Source organism: Macaca fascicularis, chromosome 4, assembly GCF_037993035.2.
Source record: "Macaca fascicularis isolate 582-1 chromosome 4, T2T-MFA8v1.1".
Lineage (NCBI taxonomy): Eukaryota > Metazoa > Chordata > Mammalia > Primates > Cercopithecidae > Macaca > Macaca fascicularis.
In genome coordinates, this window is record NC_088378.1 from 101,503,554 (window position 1) to 101,521,087 (window position 17,534).

General features: G+C 43.5%; 1 pseudogene; it reads left to right on the forward strand.

The window, feature by feature from the left end:
- Nucleotides 1–1,963: 1,963 nt before the first annotated feature.
- On the forward strand, nt 1,964–5,430 carry LOC102132274 (eukaryotic translation initiation factor 2 subunit 3-like; annotated as a pseudogene).
- The last annotated feature ends 12,104 nt before the right edge of the window (nt 5,431–17,534 follow it).

Sequence of the window (17,534 nt, forward strand, 5' to 3'; positions counted from 1 at the left end):
TGTAATCCCAACACTTTGGGAGGCTGAGATGGGAAGATCGCTGGAACCCAGGAATTCGAGGCTAGCCTGGGCAACATAATGAGACCCCCATCTCTACAAAAAATAAAAAATTAGCCAGGCAGGGTGGTATGTGCCTGTGGTCCCAGCTACTCAGGAGGCTGAGGAAGGAGTATCACTTGAACCCAGAAATTTCAGGCTGCAGTGAGCCATGATAGTGTCACTGCACTCCAGACTGGGCCACAGGGGGACACCCTGTCCCAAATAAATAAATAATAAATAAATAAATAAATAAATAAATAAATAAAGTTAATTTTTTAAAAAGGTACTTTCTGGCCAGGCACGGGGGCTCATGCTTGTAATCTCAGAACTGTGAGAGGTCAAGGTGGTTGGATCATTTAAGGTCGGGAGTTCAAGACCAGCCTGGCCAACATGGTGAAACCCTGCCTCTACTAAAAAATACAACAATTAGCTGGGCGTGGTGGCAGGCACCTGTGGTCCCAGCTAATCTGGAGGCTGAGGCAGGAGAATCACTTGAACCTGGGAGGCAGAGGTTGCAGTGAGCCAAGATCACACCACTGCACTCCAGTCTGGGCGACAGAGTAAGACACTGTCTCAAAAATAAATAAATAGAATAAAAAATAAAGGTACTTTCCATGTGGCAAATGATATGCAAGACATTGCAGACAGTGACGGGAAAGCACAGATAAGGGCACAGCTCAATGTGGGGAATTCACAAGACCTCCAGAGGCTTCATTACTCTTACTCAGAATTGTAGAAACTTAAGCTAATGCACTTTGCCCAAGATCACAGAACTCGTGAGGAACAGAGACCTGATTCAGTGCCAAGTCTCTCCAAACCCAGTACTGTGTTCTTTCCATTCCCCCAGTGTCCTTCCTGCAGCCACAGCACTTTATTTCTCCTGTTTAGCACTGACTTCATCCTAAAATGTATAATTTATATGGTAACAACACTTTCCATAATCCTAAAACAGTATATGTAATTTTGCTCAAATACCGTTCTATCATCATTACTTTTCAAAAATGATTTGGAAAATTATCATAGCTTTTTTGTTTGTTTGTTTGTTTTTTGAGGCGGAGTTTTGCTCTGTCACCCCGGCTGGAGTGCAGTGGCGCGATCTCGGCTCACTGCAACTCCGCCTCCCAGGTTAAAGCAATTCTCCTGCCTCAGCCTCCTGAGTAGCTGGAACTACAGGCACCCATCACCACGCCCAGCTAATTTTTGTATTTTCAGTAGAGACAGGGTTTCACCATATTGGCCAAGCTGTTCTCCAACTCCTGACCTTGTGATCTGCCTGCCTTGGCCTCCCAAAGTGCTGGGATTACCGGCGTGAACCACTATTATAGCTTTTTTTGTAAACTGCATTATCTGACTCAATAACGATTATCTGATCATTCTCAAAGTCCACTGAACAATAATGCTTAATAGGTGCTTATCAGGTTTCTCATTTATTTTATTTTATTATTATTTTTTTAAGCGGAGTCTCGCTCTTGTCTCCCAGGCTGGAGTGCCATGGCACAATCTCAGCTCACTGCAACCTCCGCCTCCGGGTTCAAGCAATTCTCCTGCTCAGCCTCTCGAGTAGCTGGGATTACAGGCACCCGCCACCACGCCCAGCTATTTTTTGTTTGTTTGGTTGGTTGGTTGGGTTTTTTTTGAGGCAGAGTCTCGCTCTGTCATGCAGGCTGGAGTGCAATGGCACGATCTCGGCTGACTGCAAGCTCCGCCTCCCGGGTTCATGCCATTCTCCTGCTTCAGCCTCCCAAGTAGCTGGGACTACAGGCGCCCGCCGCCAGGCCCGGCTAATTTTTTTGTATTTTTAGTAGAGACGGGGTTTCACTATGTTAGCCAGGATGGTCTCGATTTCTTGACCTCGTGATCCACCCGCCTCGGCCTCCCCAAGTGCTGGGATTACAGGCGTGAGCCACTGCGTCTGGCCTTTTTTTTTTTTTTAATAAAGATGGGTTTTCACCATGTTGGCCAGGCTAGTCTCCAACTCCTGACCTTAGGTGATCCACCCACCTTGGCCTCCCAAAGTGCTGGGATTACAGGTGTCAGCCGCTATGCCCGGCCATATGTTTTCTCATTTATAAACTGGGGATATTAACAGTATTTACCCTTATAGTAACTGTAAGAATTAAATTAGTTAATAAGTATAAAACATGTAGAATGGTTCTTGTCTGGGTCTGAGATCAGTACACTATAATTACTGAAAGAGGGGATGGATTGATGGTTGGATGATAAAGAAACAGAGGCATATCTCTGTTCTCAATGAGTTCCTTCAGCCCTTACCATCCCCTACTTCTCTGTAAGCCAGTCCTAGTTATAAGTGTGACCAACTCTTCTGATTAGGCCACATGAAAATGTCATTCTTTATTTGCTAAGTAGACAGCAAGGCAACGATGTTTAAGGATGTTCCCTGCCTCTACCAGGGCCTGGGTGAAACCCTCACTCCTAGGCAAACTTTAAAAAATCAAGCAAGTAGCTCTTCCGGCAACATGGCGGGTGAAGAAGCTGGAGTGACTCTGGGGCAGCCACGTCTTTCGCATCAGGATCTCACCACGTTGGATGTTACCAAGTTGACGCTACTTTCACACGAAGTTATCAGCAGACAAGCCACAATTAATATGGGTACAATGGGTCATGTAGCTCATAGGAAATCCACAGTCGTCAAAGCTATTTCTGGAGTTCACTCCATCAGGTTCAAAAATGAACTAGAAAGAAATATTACAATCAAGCTTGGATATGCTAATGCTAAAATTTATAAACTTGATGACCCAAGTTGCCCTCAGCCAGAATGTTATAGATCTTGTGGGAGCAGTATACCTCATGAGTTTCCTACAGACATTGCAGGGACAAAAGGGAACTTCAAATCAGTCAGACATGTTTCCTTTGTTGACTGTCCTGGCCACGATATTTTGATGGCTACTATGCTGAATGGTGCAGCAGTGATGGATGCAGCTCTTCTGTTGATAGCTAGTAACGAATCTTGTCCTCAGCCTCAGACGTCTGAACACCTGGCTGCTATAGAGATCATGAAACTGAAGCATATTTTGATTCTACAAAATAAAATTGATTTGGTAAAAGAAAGTCAGACTAAAGAACAATACAAACAGATCCTTGCATTTGTCCAAGGTACAGTAGCAGAGGGAGCTCCCATTATGCCAATTTTGGCTCAGCTGAAATACAATATTGAAGTTGTTTGTGAGTACATAGTAAAGAAAAATTCCAGTATCCCCAAGAGACTTTACTTCAGAGCCCCGGCTTATTGTTATTAGATCTTTTGATGTCAACAAACCTGGCTGTGAAGTTGATGACCTTAAGGGAGGTGTAGCTGGTGGTAGTATACTAAAAGGAGTATTAAAGGTGGGCCAGGCCGGGCGCGGTGGCTCAAGCCTGTAATCCCAGCACTTTGGGAGGCCGAGGCAGGTGGATCACGAGGTCAGGAGATCGAGACCATCCTGGCTAACATGGTGAAACCCCGTCTCTACTAAAAATACAAAAAACTAGTCAGGCAAGGTGGCGGGAGCCTGTAGTCCCAGCTACTCGGAGGCTGAGGCAGGAGAATGGTGTGAACCCAGGAGGCAGGGCTTGCAGTGAGCTGAGATGGCGCCACTGCACTCCAGCCTGGGCGACACAGCGAGACTCCGTCTCAAAAAAAAAAAAAAAAAAAAAAAAAAGGTGGGCCAGGAGATAGAAGACCTGGTATTGTTTCCAAAAATAGTGAAGGAAAACTCATGTGTAAACCAATCTTTTCCGAAATTGTATCACTTTTTGCAGAGCATCATGATCTGCAATATGCTGCTCCAGGCAGTCTTATTGGAGTTGGAACAAAAATTGACCCCACTTTGTGCCGGGCTGACAGAATGGTGGGGCAAGTACTTGGTGCAGTCAGAGCTTTACCTGAGATATTCACAGAATTGGAAATTTCCTATTTCCTGCTTAGACGGCTTCTAGGTGTACGCACTGAAGGAGACAAGAAGGCAGCAAAGGTTCAAAAGCTGTCTAAGAATGAAGTGTTCATGGTGAACATAGGATCCCTGTCGACATGAGGGAGAGTTAGACTTGTCAAGGCCGATTTGTGTAAAATTGTTTTGACCAATCCAGTGTGCACAGAGATAGGAGAAAAAATTGCCCTTAGCAGAAGAGTTGAAAAACACTGGCATTTAATTGGTTGGGGTCAGATAAGAAGAAGAGTGACAATCAAGCCAACAGTAGATGATGACTGAAGAATACCGGTTAAATAATACATTCGGATGGAGTTGGAAGTTGGAGTTTCTCATAACAACCAAGGGGTTTATTTTCAAAGCAATATTGGGGAATTGATTTCACAGTTCATTACCTTAGTAGGTAACTGTAAGGTTATTCTCTTTTTTTTGGTTATGAAAACTTAGGGACTACAATTAATAATGTTGGATTGAATCTACATTTTGGCAGAAGTTAAGCGTTCCCACATAATGTCAAAATTATGCATCAGGCAGTTTTGGTATTTTGGTTTGTTTTATTTTCTTTTGTTTTTGAGTCTGGCTCTGTCACCCAGGCTGGAGTGCAGTGGCGTGATCCGCAACCTCCGCCTCCCGGGTTCAAGCGATTCTCCTGCCTCACCCTCCCTAGTAGCTGAGATTACAGGTGCGCGCCACCACATCTAGCTAATTTTTGTATTGTTAGTAGAGACGGGGTTTTGGCATGTTGGCCAGGCCAGTCTCTCTTGACCTCAGGGTAATCAGCCCACCTTGGCCTCACAAAGTGCTGGGATTACAGGCGTGAGCCACCTTCCCCAGCCCACATCATACAGTTTGAAATGAAACTTTGCCACAACCAGCCTTTGCTGTAGCACACACATATATCACTGAACCTGCTTGAAATAAAGTTTTTTTTCTTTTTCATGATTCGTCTTTGAGTACCTCCAGGCTGATGGACTGTTGTACCAGTAAAAACTTAAAGGCACAAATTCTCCTTGAAGACCTTCTCCCTTTTCTTTGGCCCCATATTTTATGTTGCTTTATCTTTGAAATTTTGCATGAAAAGGAAATGAATGGGTTCGAATGAAATTGTCCTTTAAAGCATGATTACTTGTTCCCATGGACAGATATTTTTCTCCCCTTGCTCTTTCTGGCCTGAAGCATGGGAAACCAGAGTCAGAAGTTATCTCCCTCTCCCTATGATGCCTTGAGATTTTTTTCTGCATTGTTTTATGCCTGAAATCCAATAGTCTTCCTCCATTGGAAAATACTGTTATACCAAATAATTCTAGATGAGTAATAAAGATTTTTCTAGGCCTTCATTTTATGTTTTTTCTTAACTGTTAAGATTGTGACACAGATTATAATATGACTAATTTTTGGATGTTTCAAAAGGTCAAGAAGTAAAAGATGTTAGAAAGCAAAAAAATAAAAAAATAAAAAAATAAATTAAGCAAGTAGCTAGGTGTGGTGGTGTGGGCCTGTAATCCCAGCTACTTAGGAGGCTAAGGCAGGCGAATCCCTCAAGCCCAGGAGTCAGAGGTTATAGTGAGCTATGATCATGCTACTGCACTGTAGCCTAAGCGACAGAATAAGACCGTTTCTTTGAAAGAAAGAAAAGAAAAGAAAGAGAGAGAGAGAGAGGGCAAGCAAGTCAGCCAGTTGGGGTGGCTCACACCTGTAATCCCAGCACTTTGGGAGGCCAAGGTGGGTAGATCATTTGAGGTCAGGAGTTCGAGACCAGCCTGACTAACACGATGAAACCCCATCTCTACCAAAAATACAAAATTTAGCCAGCCGTAGTGGCGCACGCCTGTAATCCCAGCTACTCAGGAGGTTGAGGCAGGAGAATTGCTTGAACCCGGGAGGCAGAGGTTGCAGTGAGCCAAGATTGCACCACTGCACTCCAGCCTGGGCTACAAAAAAAAAACAAAAACAAAACAAAACAAAACAAAAACCACAAGCAAGAAAACATAGTGCAAGTCCAAACTAGAAAAAGACCAAGGCACATTAGGAAGACGGCTGGAAAACATATGAACTATAGAATGATTTTTAATACCCAAAGGCAGGTTTTCATAGTTAAAACTGAAGACAATGTCAGTGAAATAAATATATCTGAGGAGAAGCAGACTGCACTCCCAGATTCCCTCTCTATTCATTCATTCAACAGATGTCTACTGAACATCTACTATGCACCACACACTGAATACCATGGTTAAACAAAAAGTAAGGAAAGATCCTTGCTTTGGAATTTCAATTCTAGTAGAGGAGACAAAGCTGAAATAATAGTCAAATGAATAAGATAATTACATGTTGTGGTAAGTGTTTAGAAGGAAACAAAGACGACGCTATAATGGAAAATAACAGGGGACCTTTTTTTTTTTTTTTTTTTTTGAAACGGAGTCTTGCTCTGTTGCTAGGCTGGAGTACAATGGTGCGATCTCAGCTCACTACAACCTGTCTCCCAGGTTCAAGAGATTCTCCTGCCTCAGCCTCCCGAGTAGCTGGGACTACAGGCGCCAGCCACCACACCTGGCTAATTTTTGTATTTTTAGTAGAGATAGGGTTTCACCATGTTGTCCAGGCTGGTCTTGAACTCCTGACCTCAGGTGATCTGCCCACCTCAGCCTCCCAAAGCGCTGGGATTACAGGCATGAGTCGCCATGCCCAATCATTTTTTTAAAATTTTTAAATAGAGATGGGGGTCTTGCTATATTGTCCAGGCTGGTCTCAAATGCCTGGCCTCAAGCAGTCCTCCCACCTCGGGCTTCTGAAGTGCTGGAATTTACAGGCAGGAGCCACCATGTCCTGCCCAGCACAATTATTTTGAAAGTCATTCATGTTTTTGGATGTATCAATAGTTCATTTGTCTTTATTGCTAAGTCGTTTTCTAGTATATGGATATACCACCATTTGTTTTCCATTCACCTGTTGATGGACATTTGGGTCGTTTCCATGTTTGTGATTACAAATGAAGCTGCTATGAACATTTTGGCCCAATTCTTTGTTTGGATATATGCTTTCATTTCTCTTGGGTAAACACTTGAAAGTGGAATGGATGGTCATATGGTAGATGTATGTTTAACTTTTTTAGAAACTGCTAAACTGTTTTCCTGAAAGATTGTACCATTTTACATTCTCACCAGCTGTATAAGACTCCTAATTGCTTGCCAAGAGATGGTATTGTTAGTCTTTTTTAAATTTTAGCTACTTTAGTGGGTGTGTAGTGCTATCGCATTGTGATTTTATTGTCTTCATTTGTGAAGGATAGTTTCACCAGATACAGAGTTCTGGGTTGACAGATTTTGTCTTTTCCTTCAGTACTTTAAGATGTTGTTCATTTACCTCCCAGCTTCCCTGTTTCTAATGAGAAGCGGTCAACCATTGCTCCCATGTATGTAATGTATCCCTTGTATGTAATGTGTTTTTCTCTGAGAACTTTCAGTTTTTTTCTTTTTCTTTCCTTTCCCTCCCTCTCTTGCTTCCTCCCTTCCTTTCTTCCTTCTTTTTTTAATGTTACAAACCATCTTTATTGGTTGCAATGGAAAGTGGAAGAGGAAGGAATATCACAGCTCCCATTCCTGGAGTGGCATTTACAGACTTGGCCACTGCCCTCCAAAAGGAGTTTTTTGTTGTGTTGTTTGTTTTTGTTTTTGTTTTTGAAACAGTGTCTTGCTCTGTCACCCAGGCTGGAGTGCAGTGTTGCAATCATGGCTCACTATAGCCTCAACCTCCAGGGCTCAAGTGATCCTCCCACCTCGGCTCCCCAACTAGCTGGGACCACAAGTGCATACCACCATGCCCAGTTAATTTTTTGTAGAAATAAGGTCTCACTTTGTTGCTGAGGCTGGTCTTGAACTCCTGGGCTCAAGCAATCCCCTCCTGCCTCGGCCTCCGAAGGTGCTAGGATTACAGGTATGAGGCACCAAGCCCAACCAAGTTTTTTTCTTAATCTTTAGTTTTCACTAGTCCAACTGATGACTACAATGTGCCTAAACGAAGTCTTACTATCTTGCTTGGTTTTCATTCATTGTGTTGAATCTATCCTTCACTAAATTTGGGACATGTTCAGCCATATTATTTCTCCATAACATATTAATGTAGATCAAAAATCTTGAAAGTAATCCTACCTAAAGGTTTCACTTACCTTCTGCAACTCAAACTAACCTATTGATTTCTGACAGTGAGAACCATCCTTCCACAAAAATATATATTACAAAAATTTTTTTTGAGTCAACTAGTCAACAATGGCATAGGGAGGCAGCTAACCCTTTATCCATTCAATTATTCATTTAGCAAACAGTCATTGTGCAGGTACTGTTTTAGGTCCTGAAGGTAGAATAATGAACAAAACATGATAGTTAATACTTAGACAATGTAAATAATTTAGAATATGTATATTAACTTATTTAATTGTCATAATTTTATAAATAAGGAATATCCTCATTTTGCAAATAAAGAAGCTAAGACTTAAAGAGTTTAATATGCCTCAGGTCACATAGCTATTAAATATTAAGAGCTGGGTTTGGAACCCAGCTAGTCGGGCTCTAGAACATACACTTTTAATCCCTACTGCTTTACTCACTAAAAGCAAAAAATGGAAGTCAGAAGGTGGGCAGGCTTGATCTTTAGCCACATGAGCACTGGGCAAATCGCTCAATCATTCCCACACTTTCTCACCTGTAAAATTAGTGGTTTTCACTACATGGAGATTAAACTGTTTTCCAAAGTGAAGAGTTTAGCGTTCTAGATCTTGAGCACAAAGGTTGGTATACGTTAACTGGAATTAATGAAATCAGGTGTGAAAATAATACAGTACTATCCATAAAAGAACAGTACTAGTTATTTTACAGTGGGTCCCCAGGTGGCAGATATACAAATTAATGGAGAGGCCGGGTATGGTGGCTCACGCCTGTAATCCCAGCACTTTGGGAGACCAAGGTGGGTGAATCACCTGAAGGTCAGGAGTTTGAGACCAGCCTGGCCAACATAGTGAAACCTTGTCTCTACTAAAAATATAAAAAATTAGCTAGGCCGGGCGCGGTGGCTCAAGCCTGTAATCCCAGCACTTTGGGAGGCCGAGGCGGGAGGATCACGAGGTCAGGAGATCGAGACTATCCTGGCTAACATGGTGAAACCCCGTCTCTACTAAAATACAAAAAACTAGCCGGGCGTGGTGGCGGGCGCCTGTAGTCTCAGCTACTTGGGAGGCTGAGGCGGGAGAATGGCGTGAACCCGGGAGGCGGAGCTTGCAGTGAGCCGAGATCACGCCACTGCACTCCAGCCTGGGAGACACAGCGAGACTCCGTCTCAAAAAAAAAAAAAAAAAAATTAGCTGGGGGTGGTGGCAGGCACCTGTAATCACAGCTGCTCAGGAGGCTGAGGCAGGAGAATCGTTTCAAGCTAGGAGGCAGAGGTTGCAGTGAGCCAAGATCATGCCATTGCAGTCCAGCCTGGGCAACAAGAGTAAAACCTTTGACTCAAAACAACAACAACAACAAATTAATGGAGAGAATTGTCAATAGTTTGTATTCACGTGATGGCTTCTTCCAGATTCTTTCTTCATTTTGAGAAAAAAAATAAAAATAAAAAAAAAGAAGATGATCTAAGAGTTTACCATCGTGGTTTTCTAGTTATTGAGACCTGGTTTTCCCTTTTCATTGATGAGTGTGTGACATATGAAATGGTTGGGCGTTTTTTAAAACTAAATCTGCGAAGTTCCTTTTGCAGCAAGAACAGCTTGCCAATAGATATAGCAGAAGCAGATGGTACTAGATAAACAAAGGCGATGACATAGCAACAATACAAGAGATACTATATTTTAAAAGAAAAAAATTAAAAAGAATAAAGAAGATTTAATCTTTGAAAAGACATGACAGGATTTTAGAATTAGAAGTGATTGTTTATGCTGCTTTTCCTCTTTTAAAAATCCTAGGATTTTGGCCGGGCGCAGTGGCTCATGCCTGTAATCCCAGCACTTTGGGAGGCTGAGGTGGGCAGATCACCTGAGGTCAGGAGTTCGAGACCAGCCCGGCCAACATGGCAAAACCCTGTCTCTACCAAAAATACCAAAAAAAAAATTAGCCAGGCATGGTGGTGGGCACCTGTAGTCCCAGCTACTTGAGAGGCTTGAGGCAGGAGAATCGCTTAAACCTAGGAGGCAGAGGTTGCAGTGTGCTGAGGTTGTACCATTGCACTCCAGCCTGAGCGACACAGTGAGACTCCATCAAAAAAAAAAAAAAAAAAAAAATCCTACTTTTTTTTTTTTAAACAAGCTTGTTTTCCTTAATATTTCTAACTCCATAATGTTCATAATAATTTATTTATTTTTACTTTTTTTTTTTTTTTTGAGACATGGTCTCACTCTGTCATCCAGGCTGGAATGCAGTGGTGCAATCTTGGCTCACCTCAACTTCCGCCTCCCAGGTTGAAGCAATTCTCTTGCCTCAGCCTCCCGAGTAGCTGAGATTACAGGCGTGCACCAGCGTGCCCAGCTAATTTTTGTATCTTTATTAGAGATGGGGTTTTGCCATGTTGGCCAGGCTGGTATTTTTACATGTTTTATCATTTTAGAGGTAGTGTCTCACTGTGTTGCCTAGGCTGGAGTGTAATGGTACATAGTTCACTGCAGCCTTGAACTTCTGGGCTCAAGCAATCCTACAGCCTCAACTTCCTAAGTAGCTGAGATCACAGTGTGTGCCACCATGCCCAGCGAATTTTTAAAACTTTTTTGTAGAGATGTGTGCTCACTTTGTTGCCCAGGCTGGTCTTGAACTCTTGACTTCAAGCAATCCTCCTGCCTCATCCACAATTATTTAAAACATGACATCGTTGAGCGCGGTGGCTCACACCTGTAATCCCAGCACTTTGGGAGGCAGAGGCAGGCAGATCACCCGAGGTTGGGAGTTCGAGACCAGACTGACCAACATGGAGAAACCCTGTTTCTACTGAAAATACAAAAATTAGCCAGGCATGGTGGTACATGCTTGTAATCCCAGCTTCTCGGGAGGCTGAGGCAGGAGAATCACTTGAACTCAGAAGGCAGAGGTTGCAGTAAGCCAAGATTGCAGCATTGCACTCCAGCCCAGGCAACAAGAGTGAAACTCTGGAAGGAAAGAAGGAAGGAAGGGAGGGAGGGAGGGAGGGAGATGACATCTGGCCAGGCTTTATGGTTCACACTTGTAATCCTTGCACTTTGGGAGGCGGAGGCCAGAGGATAGCTTGAGCCTAGCGGTTTGAGATAAGCCTGGGCAACAGAGGGAGAGCCCGTCTATACAAAAAAATTTAAAAATTAGCCAGGTGTGTTGGCACATGCCTATAGTCCGGGCTACTCTTGGGGGCTGAGGTGGGAGGATTGCTTGAAGCTCAGGAGGTCAAGGTTGCAATAAGCTATGATTGTGTCATTGCACTCCAGCCTTGGTGACAGAATAAAACTCTGTCTCAAAAAACAAACCAGGGCTGGGTGTGATGGCACATGCCTGCAGTCCCAGCTACTAGGGAAGCTGAGACAGGAGAATTGCTTGAACCTGGGAGAGGGAGATTGCAGTGAGCCAAGATTGCACCATTGCACTCCTGCCTGGGTGACAGAGCAAGACTCTGTCTCAAAAACAAAAAAGCCATGGTATCTGCTATGGTCTGAATGTTGATGTCCCTCCAAAATTCATAAGTTGGAATGTAATAGGTATGATAGTAGTAAGAGGTAGGGCTTTTGGGAAGTGATTAAGTCATGAGAGCTCTATCCTTTAATAAATGCCTGTATTAAAGAAGCCTGAGTCTGAGGGTATCCCCTTGACTTTTCTGCCATGTGGTAATGCAACTGAAAGGCACAATCTTTGAAGCAGAGAGCAAGCCCTCACCAGACACAGAATCTGCTAGTGCGTTGATCTTGAACTTCCCAGGCTCCAGAACTGTAACAAATTTCTGTTGTTTATAAGTTACCTAGTCTAAGGTATTTTGTAATAGCAGCCCAAGTGAACTAAAATAGCATCTTTTTTTTCTTTTTTAAAAAAATAGAATAGGCCGGTGTGGTGGCTCACGTCTGTAATCCCAGGACTTTGGGCGGCTGAGGTGGGCGGATCACGAGGTCAGGAGATCAAGACCATCCTGGCCAACATAGTGAAACCCCGTCTCTACTAAAAGTACAAAAATAATTAACTGGGCTCGGTGGTGCACGCCTCTAGTCCCAGCTACTTGGGAGGCTGAGGCAGGAGAACTGCTTGAACCCAGGAGGTAGGGGCTGCAGTGAGCCGAGGTCACGCCACTGCATTCCAGCCTGGGCGACAGAGCTAGATTCCGTCTCCAAAAAAAAAGATAAAAAGGAAAGACAGAGTTTAACCATGTCACCCAGGCTGGTCTTGAACTCCTGGACTCAACTGATCTGCCTGCCTCAGCCTCCCAAAGTTCTGGGATTAAAGGCATGAGCCACCATGCCCAGCGAACAGCATCTTTAAGATTCTGAAAATGCAGGTTATAGGAAAATTAATAAGGAAACCTAAAATGCAGGAATATTAAACACAGAGCTCAAGGCAAGATCATTATGGCATTTTCTTTGTAAAGAAAGTTCATTCTATAATAAGATGCTAGTTAATGAGGAATCTCAAATAACAAAAAATTAAATAACATATCAATCAAAGAACAATTAAAATTTACTGAATGCTTACTACGTGTCCAGCACTGGGTTAAGTAGTATTTTATATTGATTGTCTCATTTAATCCCTACCACGAGCCTATGGGGTAGATATTATTTATTATTATCATCACTTTATAGATATGAAAACTGAGGCCAGTGAGATTAAATCACTGAGGTAATTCAGTGGTTAAATCAGTGAGGTAAATGCTAAACATCTAAACATTCTACCTCTGGTTGTGGTCGAGCCAACAGAGATATGAGTGAAAATGTTCTAACTTCAGAGCTTCTTTGCTCTTAAAGTAATATGTAATTAACACAATGGATTGAAACAAACAAAAAAGAACAAACAAAAAACTTCCTGCAAATTGCTATTCTAACTTGGTGCAAAGAAATCTTGCTCAGCACTTGAAATACTTTTCTTATCTAATTTTTCACAGCAATCTTACGGAATAGTTATTATTATCTCCTTTCTACAGACACAGGATCTGAAACTTAAACAGACCAAATACCTTGCCCAGAGCCACATGTTCAGCAAGTGGTGGACGCAAGACTTGGATCCAGGCTGGTCTGTTTCCAGAGACTCAGCGTTCTTCACAGGCTCCTTGAAGGCCTTGGTGGATGCCCCCAGACAGATCTATCTTGCTGTTACTGTCTTGTAGGAGTAAACTCTTCCTCCCACTTTCTTTCCTAGAGCAGTCACCTCTGTAGCCTCCCACCTTCATAGCCTACTTTCACCGGCTTATGCCCACAGTTCATACCAACCCCAAGTGAGACTTTCTGTCCTTTGAGAAGGTTTCCCTGCTGCTGTCCTCCAAACCCAGGTAAGGCTCTCTGCCCTCTGGGAAGCTTTGCCTGCTGCTGTCCTCATCCCCTCCCTGAGTCTGGATCTGTCCTGAGTGCTCAAAAGGCATACTTGGTTCCAGGCATACCCTAGGCATACTTGGTTCCAGGACTCACGCTCTCCTGGAGTTACCTGTTTACTATTTGTCTTCCTTCCCCTACATCTCCAGGGCTCTGCCACATACGCTACGCAGCAGAGATTGTTTTCTGTCTCCTAGTGCCTAGCTCAGTGCCTGGCACAGAACAGATGCTCAATAAATGTTTGATAGATAGATGAATAAAGACTGACTTCAGAAGTCCTGTGCAATTACCATCATCTTTTTCTTTCAGACATGAGGGTCTCACTCTGTTGCCCAGATGGCAATAATCATATTTCACTGCAGCCTGAAACTGCTGGCCTTAAGCAATCCTCCCACCTCAGCCTCCTGAGTAGCTGGACTTAGTGGCACAAGCTGCCATGCCCAGCACCAACATAAATTGAATGTCATAATTCAAAAGTCCTTGCCACTTACAGAACACACACGGTCACATATGTGTATAACACCTGTATAGATTGGTGAATCTATAGTTCTAATGCTTAAATGAAATTGAAATATTTGTAGAGTAAATTTCTCTACATTTTAAACAGGTTTTTGCCTTTTTTTTTTTTCTTCCTTTTTTGTGGAGAACGGGGTCTCACTATATTGCCCAGGTAGGTCTCAAACTTCCAGGCTCAAGCTATCCTCCCGCCTCTGCCTCCCTGAGAGCTGGGATTACAGGCGTGAGCCACCGCACCCAGCCAGATTCTTGCTTTTTAAAAGAGTTGACTGGGCGCGGTGGCTCACGCCTGTAATCCCAGCACTTTGGGAGGCCAAAGCGGGCAGATTTTCTGAGGTCAGGAGTTTGAGAACAGCCTGGCCAACATGGCGAAACTCCGTCTCTACTAAAAATACAAAAATTAGCCAGGCATGGTGGCGTGTGCTCATCATCCCAGCTACTCCGGAGGCTGAGGCAAGAGAATTGTTTGAACCTGGGAGGCAGAGGTTGCAGTGAGCCAAGATCATGCCACTGCACTCCAGCCTGGGCGACAAAACAAGACTTTCAAAAAAATAAATAAATAAAACAAAAGCGCTAATGATTATTTTCTAAGTATAATGAGCTCTGACATTTGTAAAAATGGTTTGCATCATCTGGTCCATTATCTTATTTAATCTTTATGATCAGTTCTATGAAATAGATGTTAGATTATTTTACTATGAAATAATGAGCTCAGGCCAGGTGCGGTGGCTCATGCCTGTAATCCCAGCAATTTGGGAGGCCGAGGAGGGCAGATCCTGAGGTCAGGAGTTCAAGACCAGCCTGGCCAACATAGTGAAACCTCGTCTCTACTAAAAATACAAAAAAATACAAAAAAAAATTAGCCGGGTGTGGTGGTGGGCGCCTGTAATCCCAGCGGCTTGGGAGGTTGAGACAAGAATCACTGGAACTCAGGAAGCAGAGGTTGCAGTGACCAGAGATGGCACCACTGCGTTCCAGCCTGGGTGACAGTGCGAGACTCCATCTCAAAAAATAAAAATAAAAAAAAGAAATAATGAGCTCAAGTGTGATTTATTCAAGATCACTCTGATAAAGAAATTATGTGGGGCTACGAATATATTCCAGCTTATCTCTTAGTCAAGTGCTCTATTAACTATATCACCTATGAAGACAAATACGGAAAATTGATATTATTTATAAAATATGGATTCACAAATGAATACTGAGTGAGGGGGCCCTACTACTGGCCTTACAACTGCTGGGCTCTGCTCAGGAACCCTAATCTGGTCCAGAGTGAGCAATATGGTCTCAGCCCAGCCTTTCACGAGTCTTCAAGCCTTCAGGCTTTCTTTTAATTAAGATGAGTGATAAACCCATTACTTGTCAGAAGTGAAGTTTGATAGGTCAAAATTGAAGAAAACTAACACTGGAGAAAAAAATACTCTTTCTTCCAAGGAAACTATCCAGCAGGAGAAAGAGGGTGTTCAAACATCATATAATGGGGGCTGGGTATGGTGGCTCATGCCTGTAATCTTTGGGAGGCTGAGGTGTGTGGATCACCTGAAGTCAGGAGGTCGAGACCACACTGGCTAACATGGCTAAGCCCTGTCTCTACTAAAAATACAAAAATTAGCCAGGTGTGGTGGCACGTGCCTATAGTCACAGCTACTCGGGAGCCTGAGGCAGGAGAATCACTTGAACCCGAGAGGCAGAGGTTGCAGTGAGCTGAGATTGGGACACTGCACTCCAGCCTGGGTGACAGAGTGAGACTCCGTCTCAAACAAACAAACAAACAAACAAAAATGAATCAGGCATGGTGGCACACGCCTGTAATCCCAGCTACTCGGAAGTCTGAGGCAGGTGAATCACCTGAACCCGGGAGGCGGAGGTTGTAGTGAGCCAAGATCATGCCACTGTACTCCAGCCTGGGTGACAGAACAAGACTCCATCTCAAAACAAAACAAAACAAAGCAAAACACCAAAAATCTTCCCATTGGTGCATAAATTCCACATGGCAGATGCTGCCAATAATCTAACCATTGATGACCTGTGTATGTATAGTCTTTTTTTTTTTTTTTTTTTTTTTTGAGACGGAGTCTCGCTGTGTCTCCCAGGCTGGAGTGCAGTGGCGTGATCTCGGCTCACTGCAAGCTCCGCCTCCCTGGTTCACGCCATTCTCCCGCCTCAGCCTCCCAAGTAGCTGAGACTACAGGCGCCCGCCACCACGCCCGGCTAGTTTTTTGTATTTTTAGTAGAGACGGGGTTTCACCATGTTAGCCAGGATAGTCTCGATCTCCTGACCTCGTGATCCACCCGCCTCGGCCTCCCAAAGTGCTGGGATTACAGGCTTGAGCCACCGCGCCCGGCTTGAGCCACCGTGCCCGGCCAATATGTATAGTCTTTGCACCTCCTACAGGAAAAGCCAATTTTAACCCTCTATGAGTGTCTCCATTGCTTCATAATCTTTTTTTTTTTTTTTTTTTGAGACAGAGTCTCGCTCTGTCACCCAGGCTGGAGGGCAGTGGCGCGATCTGGGCTCACTGCAAGCTCCCCTTCCCGGGTTCACGCCATTCTCCTGCCTCAGCCTCCCAAGTAGCTGGGACACAGGCGCCTGCCACCTCGCCCAGCTAGTTTTTTGTATTTTTTTAGTAGAGACGGGGTTTCACCGTGTTAGCCAGGATGGTCTCGATCTCCTGACCTCGTGATCCGCCTGTCTCGGCCTCCCAAAGTGCTGGGATTACAGGCTTGAGCCACTGCGCCCGGCCTGCTTCATAATCTTCATGAAGTTGCATGCTTTTGCAGCTTCTCACAGTTTATTTTTATTTCTAATGTAGCAATAAAATAATATACTTACTAAAAATAATAGTTAGAGAAGAAAATCATTGCCTCATACCAAGTAAGACAGCACTTATCATGGCAGGCACTGGCTTTGCAATTATGAGAGCAGTAGTAGAAATAGCTTTAGTTTCCTCAATTTTCCTGGAGTAGTCTTCAGACTTTCTTTAAACTGCTAAAATGAGAGTAATATTTCATTGTATAACCTCTGTATAATTTCTTACCATGTACATGTATTACCTATGTAAAAATGCTTACAATTACAAAGATACCAATGAGTTTATTTTCTCTACTGACTCAAGTTGGTGTCACAGGCATACTAATTAAGGACAGGCATTCTCCAGAAAGCCTATAGAAACACTGTCTTTTGTACTAATAAAAAGCCCCCATGTTTTTTCATGTCATTGCATATTAGAACTGTGACATAGGTGTTAAGTAGGAACAAAGAGGCGACCCATTTCACAGATGTACTCAGAACTGCTGGGCTGTCACAGGTCTAAGCAGAAGAATGAGGACTAAATCCCTAATTTTCTGACACTGATGCCACTGATATTTTCATTATACCAGGCTGCCTTGACCTGCTGGTAAGGGTTAGGACCAGCTCTCTGATCAGATTACCCTGGTTCCAATCCTGATCTGCTGGGCCCTAAGGTATCCACGAAAAAAGATCACCAAGCTGTATTAGGTGAAAAAAGCAAGGTGGCACATTGTATTTTACCATTTTGTGCAAAAAG